Genomic DNA, 8898 nt, shown 5'->3' on the forward strand with positions numbered 1-8898 from the left:
GCCTTATGATTCATTGAAGAGTGCTTGAATCCATGAAGTTATTTGATCAATTGTGGTATTAAGGGATTAATGGAAGTGCATGTAAATTATTGTTGGAATTATATGTAATAATTAGGTGTATTCATGTGTATATTATGTTGATTTTGGACTTTGTGATTTAGGGTTATATATTGTACATTGAGGATTTGTATATACTGTTCAAAATGACCTTAATGAGATGTGATGAATGATGTTAGTACATTAGGAGTCCAGAATTTAGGCATGGGAAGTTAAGCTACAGCAAGTTGAATGTGTAAATTGATTAGTATTTGAGGACTGTATTGAGAGCAGTATGCATTTGAGCCTATAACCCTAATGATGTGATCCAAATTGGTATGAGGCCAATTGGAGGCAAAATTAGACATGTAATGAACCAACTTTCATGTAGGAACCTTACCTAAATTCTGTCCAGAAAGTGACTCAAAAAGTGACCTAATTCGAAATTGGCAATTTGCAACCCAGATTTTTTACCATATGAACAGTAGCCAGTATTTTGGCCATAACTCACTCAAAACAGGTCCAAATGATTTGAAATTTATATCATTGGAAAGATTAGACATAGGGCTACAACTTTGGTTAAGACCACCAAGCCCAGAAATACCATTAAGCAAGTCAAATGGATTGCCCAATTTAGGTTACAAAAACTGGCAGAATTGATTTTGACTTAAAAATAACCTAATTATGCAATATAAATGCAACTTGACCAGCTATAGTAAAATGACCATATCTTGGTCTACACAACTCCAAATGACCTAAAATTAGTGCCAAAAGTTCAATAAGACATAGACCTAAAATATTGAAATTTTTGACCAGAACCTAAAAATCAAGGGAACTAGGTCAATTAAATTGATTAAGTTGACACACTAAATCTAGAAATGGTACAATTGACCATTAAGTCCAGAAAATTCAAATAGGCATATCTCCCACAAGAAGTTTCCAAATGTAATGAGTCATACCAATCTGGAAAGCTAAGAAAGAGACCTAAAACTTTGTTTTAGACAACTTCCTCAAATTATAATTGTATAAGGTCAGAATTTAAGGTCAAAACCATTGACCTAATTGAGGACTATGCCAATATAGGACCTTTGAGTCCAAGTTAACAATTTATCTATAAAGAATTCCATACGACTTGAAAAATGGTAAGCAAAATTTCTGATTGACCCTAAGACATAGGGCAACAATACTTATAAAGAATACTAAACCTCAATGTGATTACAAATAGTCCAAATAAATTAGCAAATTCATAACCGAAAATGCCTAAAAAGGAAACTAAAATTTAGATTTGACCTAGTTATGGTTAATTGACCATAACTTGAGCTATACAACTCAAAATTGAATGATTCAAAAAGGAAATTAAAGAAGACACAATGAGAAACAATTTAATGAAGAGAAATCTGTTAAATTTGTTAGTAGTATGCCCTAGAGCATATCATTTAATATGTATCTCGTACATATTTTTATAAATAAAAAGCTTTTCTACTTTTCCATTTACATAATATATTTATGTGTAATAGAAAAAGTCCATTGATATTTTGTTAGAAATATTATTCTTAAGTTGTTAAGTATATGAGTGACATTATTTCTAGCACAAAGTATCATAAATAGGTTCACAATCGAGGATACTTCATAATAAGGACATGACTTATCCAGAAAGATTGTATTCATGTTTGTTCCCAAGTTATTTATATGAGATATAAATAAGATGGAATGGTGAGTCTCATACCATATGACAAACATTATAGGTACTTATAAATGATAAGTAGGTCAAACCAGTGACACTTATAACAAGCACATGGAGTTTACTCTTGTCAATGTTTTGTCATAAATCATATCAGTGCATATAGTCTTTAGACCTGAGATAGCACAATTATCTTGTATATAGGTAGTTTGAGTTTGATACTGCTTTCATACTTGTATTGTGTATGGGTATAAGGCCATGTGTTGGCTCCTACTAGTTATATATGGAGGTATGTGTTGATCAAGATGGAATCTGTTCCTCTAAGTAAATAGAGATAAAATCCTATGTTCATTTAATTGTTCTTGATGTTTCAAGTTCCTAGCCAGGACAGATAGATTTAATCAGAAAAGAGTTTCTGATGAGAAAATATTTTTAATCAAGAACTGGAATTAAAAGAGAACATAATATTCATAGCAAATGGAGTTTGACATAAACCATGACTCCAGCTTGAGTTAGGATTTTGTAACAGAGAGATTCTAGTGTATGGTAACATATGATTATAAGTTCATTTAAGGTAAACCTTATTACTAATTGGGTAGCCATGGCATGCTATGCTAGGTGTTAACTATGGTCTATGAGGTGCATAAAATGATTTAGAGAAATCATTTATGGTAAGAAAGAGTTCTGATGATATTAAGAGTTGATATCATTTCTCATTGCCAAGTAGTGATGAGCCTAGTAAGTCACATACATACATAAATTATCACCTAATTAAATATGATTTAATTAATTAATTAAAGAGTTGAATTGATTAATTAAATAGGTTTGGTTTGCAATTAGATTGCAAAGTCCTTAGCATTACTTGAAACCAAATCTGGATTATTGGATGTGCAGCATAAGTTAAATTAATATTTAAAGTGTTTAAATATGAATTTAATTAATGAGAAATTAATTAATAGAGATTAATTAATTAATTTATATTTGATATAAATTGATTAGAAGAATAGAAATAATTATTTTTGGTTGAGAACTCAAAATTAAGACGCAAGGGCATTTTGGTCATTCCGCAGGGTGACATGTGGTACCATGAGATGGTGACCCATGGCATTACAAATAAGCTTGCCAAATGTCTTTTAATCATGTAAGATGATTAAAATCAAGATTAAATATAGGTTTGACACTTGGCACAATGTGAATGGGTCAATTAAACCTAGAACCAATCAAAGAGTGACATGTGACAAGGCTTGTGTTCTTCTCTTCTTCTTCTTCTTTAATTAATCAAAGAGATTAGCAAACAATCTCTTAAATTAAGAACACTAGAAATTATTTCTAGTGTCCTGTTTACATCCTTAATCTTTTAAAAGGCAGAACTTGATTTTCCAAATAGTAGAAAAAGCTTTAGGAGCTGTTCAAGGGCTGCCATAGGTGTTCTTGCTGTGGACTAGCTAGAGGGACAACATTTGGTGTCCTGAAGACGAATCTCAAAGCCGTAAATACACTATAGTGCATCAAGAGGTTAGTGTGTTTGTTCTTAATTTAATCTAGGGTTCTAAAATTAATCTGATTAATTTTTAAAATCTTAAATGACAAATACAGATCCAAAACATATTAAAAGAGTTTTAATATGTTGTTTATCATTGAAATCAAATAGATAAAAATAAATCTTGCATGATGAATGTGACCCTAGGTAAAAATTTTTGAATTCAATGGTATAAACTTGTGTTTTTCACGCTTCCGTTCCTTCAATTGGTATCAGAGCCACTATATTTGCCATTTAGATTGTTGATTATATGATTTATTTGTGTGCTTTTATCATGAGATGATTGATCCATTGCTGGTTGGATCAAAAGGTATGGCGGCATGCTTGATCTTCCATCTTTGGTGCGTACTCTTTGGGTAACCCATGGTGCGCATGGTTTGATTCTTGATTTTGCAATTGTTGTATGATCTAAAAAAAATCATCCTATGTATAATTAAATTGTTTAATTAAAATTTTACTCACACAATTAAAGTTTGAGTCAAATCAGAATTTTAAAAATTATTTGAATGTGATTCAAATCTAAATTTTAAAAGTTGTTTGAATGTGATTCAAATCTGAATTTTTAAAGTTGTTTAAATCATATTCAAATTTGAATTTTTAAAGTTGATTGAATAATATTCAGATCTGATTTTTTAGAAAATGTTTGAATGTGATTTAAATCTAATTTTTTAAGAAATGTTTGAATGTGATTCAAATCTGAATTTTTAAGGTTGTTTGAATATGATTCAAATCTGAATTTTTAAATTTGTTTAAATAAGATTCAAATCTGAATTTTTAAATTTATTTAAATCATATTAAAATCTGGATTTTTAAGTTGAATATGAGATATTCAATTTAATTTAAGTATGTATGTTTTATTTAATTGTTAAATAGTGATATGCATGATGGATGATCATGGACTATAAAAGACCAATGTGATTGGATTTATTTTTTTTATATTTCTTTGGGATTGAAAATTAATTTATTTATTTTAAATTATTTTGGGCATGTATTATTAAATTTGTAATAATTTTTGGGTTGTAATTTCATTTATTTAAGTTCTTGTAAATTCGCATTGGTATGCCAAGGGTTACTATGTAATATTAGATTGCAAGAAGTTCAAAGAGGTCAAGAGCATTGGTGGGACCAGTGGGAGGAATTCAATATCAAGTGTTGATTATGTACTCCTTCAGTAACTCTTGTAAAATGAATGTATGAAATGCACCTAGGAATGCCCTGATTCAATTCTTAATGGCTCAGAATTGAATCCCTTAGAAAGTCCATGACCATAGCATATTTATTTATTGTCCATGAATGCATGAGATGTATATGAATGTATCCAGTATATGATATATGCATGCTAAATGGATAATGTGCAAAGTGAGACCTTATAGTAATTAGGATGACTATAAAATCTTTCAAACAAATGATTAAGTTGGATATGCTATAATTAAAGTAATTATAACATGGGCCCTCCATTGGGGCAATTATTTTCAAAAATTTAAAATAGTTGCATAAGATGCAATTAATTTAAGAGATTTTCTTAAGAATAATTGTCAAGCATGAGATGTTGTAAATATGTAAATGGTTTGGTGCCCAATATTGGATGTACCTGAGGACATTAAAATTATTTGCATAATTACTGGCTCAATGGGATCAACTTAACTAATGCAAGATAAGTCAATAATGGATGTACCTGAGATTTTAAGCATTAGGGGCTAGGTAAAGGATTGAACCTCACATGAGACGTGATGGGCAAGGAGTTGCTCACTTATAGTTTATTGTAATTCGAATAATGGATGTACCTGAGGATGATTAATAGAATTATAAGAATTCAATAACCCACTAGAAATCCATCCAACTAGGATTTTCGTTTTCTACTTTGGAAGTATAGGAATCGCTAAGTTAGTGGGAGGACCAATTTGATTAAAAGACCATAATCATTTTGGTTAATTACATGATACATTTACTAATTAATCTGGTTATTTCTGCAGTTAATTTTCTGATAATAATGAGCACAGAACAACCACCACCATCCAATATCCTTGCAAGCATACTTGATCGCAATAGGTTGACAGTACCTAATCTCTCTGATTGGCTGAGAAATTTGAAACTTGTCCTGAACCTTGAACATATAGGATATGTTATAGATTCAAATGTTCTTGGTCCCTTACCTCCAGAGGCCACTCAAGAGGAACATGAAACTTTGGACAAGTTGAAGGAGTATGATATGAGAGCTAAGTGTTACATGCTTGCTTCCAAGAGTAATGAGTTGCAGAAGCAGCATGAGAACATACAGAGTGCGAGTGAGATCCTACTTCACCTACAAGAGTTTTATGGTGAGCACAGCAGGAATGCTAGGTATGAGATATCTAGGCAGCTATTCCGCATGAGGATGTTTGAGGGACAGAATGTTGGGGATCATGTCCACAAGATGATTCGGCTGATTGAGCAGTCGGAACATCATGACTTCAGCATGGATTTCCAACTACAGACGGATTTGATCCTTCAGTCCCTTCCTGAGTCTTTTGGGAATTTTGTGACAAATTTCCATATGACTCAATAGGAATGCACCTTAGCTAGTTTACTCAACATGCTGGTTATTGCCCAAAAGAATATGTCGGGCAATAAAGGAAAATAGGTGGCTTTGATTGCATCTCCTTCTACTGGAAAGTCCAACAAGAAGAAGGCCAATAAGAAAAAGAAACCTCAGATTCCTGGTCCTTTTAAGAAAATAGCTAAAAAGAAAGGAAAGACGAAAGCTGAAGGAGGCAAAGGAAAGTGTTTCCACTGCTAGAAAGATGGGCACTGGAAAAGGAACTTCCAAGAGTATCTTGCTTCTCTGAAGGACAAGAAGGATACACCTTCGGAAGGTATGTCCATATCTTGTTATTTAGATTCTGATGATACTAATAGTTAATCTACAGCTTGGCTTTTAGATACTGGTGCCAGTTCTCACATTTCTAATAATATACAGAAACTAGCAAGTAGTAGCAGCTTGCGTTCTCAAGATGTTAGAGTTCAGATTGGCAATGGCTCAACTGTTAAAGCTTTAGCCATAGGATCTAAATCTTTTTACATGTTTGGACATGTTTTGTGTTTGGATAATATTTTATATGTACCTAATGCTTTTAAGAATATTATTTCTATATCTAGTTTGACTAGAAATGGCTATGAATTTCAGTTCACAGATGATGTTTGCAATATTTATTTTGGAAATAAATATGTTGGTTCGGGTTATATAAATGATAGTCTTTATTATTTGGATAATAATGACAAACACAAATTGAATGCAAGTGATCTAAAAGAATGCAATGCCATGGTGAAAACCAACTCAAGTTCAAAATATATTTAGCACTTAAGGTTATGTCATGTTGCATAAGATAGGATTGCAAAATTGGAGAAAATGGGGATTCTATCCTCATTGGGCTCTGAACCTACTCCAACTTGTGAATCTTGCCTTCAGGGCAAAATGACTAGATCACCCTTTGTTGGACAAGGGCTAAGGCCTGAAAATATTTTAGAGCTAATACATAGTGATGTGTGTGGTCCATTTAAGGAAATGGCTAGAGGCAGTTTCCGTTACTTTATTACCTTTACTGATGATAAATCAAGGTTTAGGTATTTGTATTTATTGAAATACAAACATGAATCTTTTGAAAAGTTCAAAGAATTTAAATTTGAAGTAGAAAATCAAACAGGAAAGAGTATTAAGGCTCTTCGATCAGATCGTGGAGGTGAATATTTGAGTACTGAATTTGATGAATACTTGAGAGAGCATGGCATTGTTTCCCAGCTGACTCCTCCAGGAATGCCATAGTTGAATGGTGTATCTGAAAGGAAAAATCGTACCCTATTGGATATGGTACGTAGTACGATGAGCTATACAGATATGCCAATCTCCTTTTAGGGATTTGCATTAGAATCTGCTTTGTATATTCTGAATAGGATTCCATCAAAATCAGTTTCTTCCACACCTTATGAGATATGAAATGGAAGAAAACCAACTCTTAAGCATGTTAAGATTTGGGGTTGTCCAGCTTATATCAAAAAACTGAACACTGATAAATTGGAAACCAGATAAGAAAAGGGTCGATTTGTTGGATATCCAAAAGATAGTTTTGGATATTATTTTTATTTGCCTACATCACAAAAGGTTGTGGTGAGTAGAGATGCCACATTTCTTAAACAACAGTTTGTTCAAGAAGGAGGCAAAGGAAGGCAAATAGAGTTGGAATTAGAGAATTCTGACCAACCAACAAAACAGATAGATATAGATCCATCTAGTCAACCTACACCCATTGATAAAATATCTACAGCTGTTCGTCGTAGAACAACCAGGGTATCTCACCCACCAGTGAGATATGGTTTCCTTCATGAAGAAGAACAAGAATTGTCTACTCATGAAGAAGTAGATCATGGAGATGATCCACTTACCTATGAAGAAGCTATATCAGATATAGACTCTTCAAAATGGATTGATGCTATGAAATCTGAAATTGATTCCATGTATAAGAATAAAGTTTGGGATCTTGTTGACCCACCTGAAGGTATTATACCTATAGGGAACAAATGGGTTTTTAAGAAGAAAATTGGTTCTGATGGAAAGGTAGAGACCTATAAGGCAAGGCTAATAGCGAAAGGGTTTCACCAAAGGCAAGGAATCGACTATGAGGAGACTTTCTCACCTGTTGCTATGCTTAAATCAATTAGGATTCTATTAGCAATAACTGCATATTATGATTATGAGATTTGGCAGATGGATGTCAAAACAGCTTTTCTCAATGGATACATTGAAGAAAACATTTTCATGGAACAACCTAGGGGTTTTGAATCCCAAGATGGTTCCAAGGTATGCAAGCTAAAGTAATCCATTTATGGGTTGAAGCAAGCTTCGAGGAGTTGGAACATCCGTTTTGATAAAGCCATTAAATCCTTTAGTTTTATCAAAAATGAGGATGAGCCATGTGTATATAAGAAGATTAGTGACAGTGCTATCACTTTTCTTGTCTTATATGTGGATGACATGCTGTTGATGGGTAATGACACAGGTATGTTAACAACTGTAAAGGTATGGTTATCAAATACATTATCTGAGAAAGACTTAGGGGAGGCAACCTATATTCTTGGGATTCGCATCTATAGAGATAGAGCGAAAAGAATAATTAGTTTATCCCAAAGTTTATACTTGGAAAAGGTGTTAAAGAGGTTTAACATGCTTGATTCCAAGAGAGGATTGTTACCAGTCAGACATGGTATCCATCTTTCTAAAGAGATATCTCCAAAGACACCTGAAGAAAGAGATAAGATGGCCAGGATTCCATATGCTTCGGCTATTGGAAGTTTAATGTATGCAATGTTGTGTACTAGGCCGGATATCACATATCTTTATTAGTTTGACTAGCGGTATCAATCCAATCCAGGTTTGGAACACTGGATAGCTGTCAAGAATATCCTTAAGTACTTAAGAAGAACTAAGGATTTATTCTTGATCTATAGAGGTGGAGACTTGCAATTGGATGGTTATACTGATTCTGATTTCCAATCAGATATCAATGATAGAAAGTCTAACTCTGGATATGTGTTCATTTGTAATGGAGGTGCAGTCAGTTGGAAGAGTTCTAAACAGAGCACGACTGCAGATTCCACTAGCGAGGCTAAG

This window comes from Hevea brasiliensis, unplaced genomic scaffold, assembly GCF_030052815.1.
Source record: "Hevea brasiliensis isolate MT/VB/25A 57/8 unplaced genomic scaffold, ASM3005281v1 Scaf33, whole genome shotgun sequence".
NCBI classification, from domain to species: domain Eukaryota; kingdom Viridiplantae; phylum Streptophyta; class Magnoliopsida; order Malpighiales; family Euphorbiaceae; genus Hevea; species Hevea brasiliensis.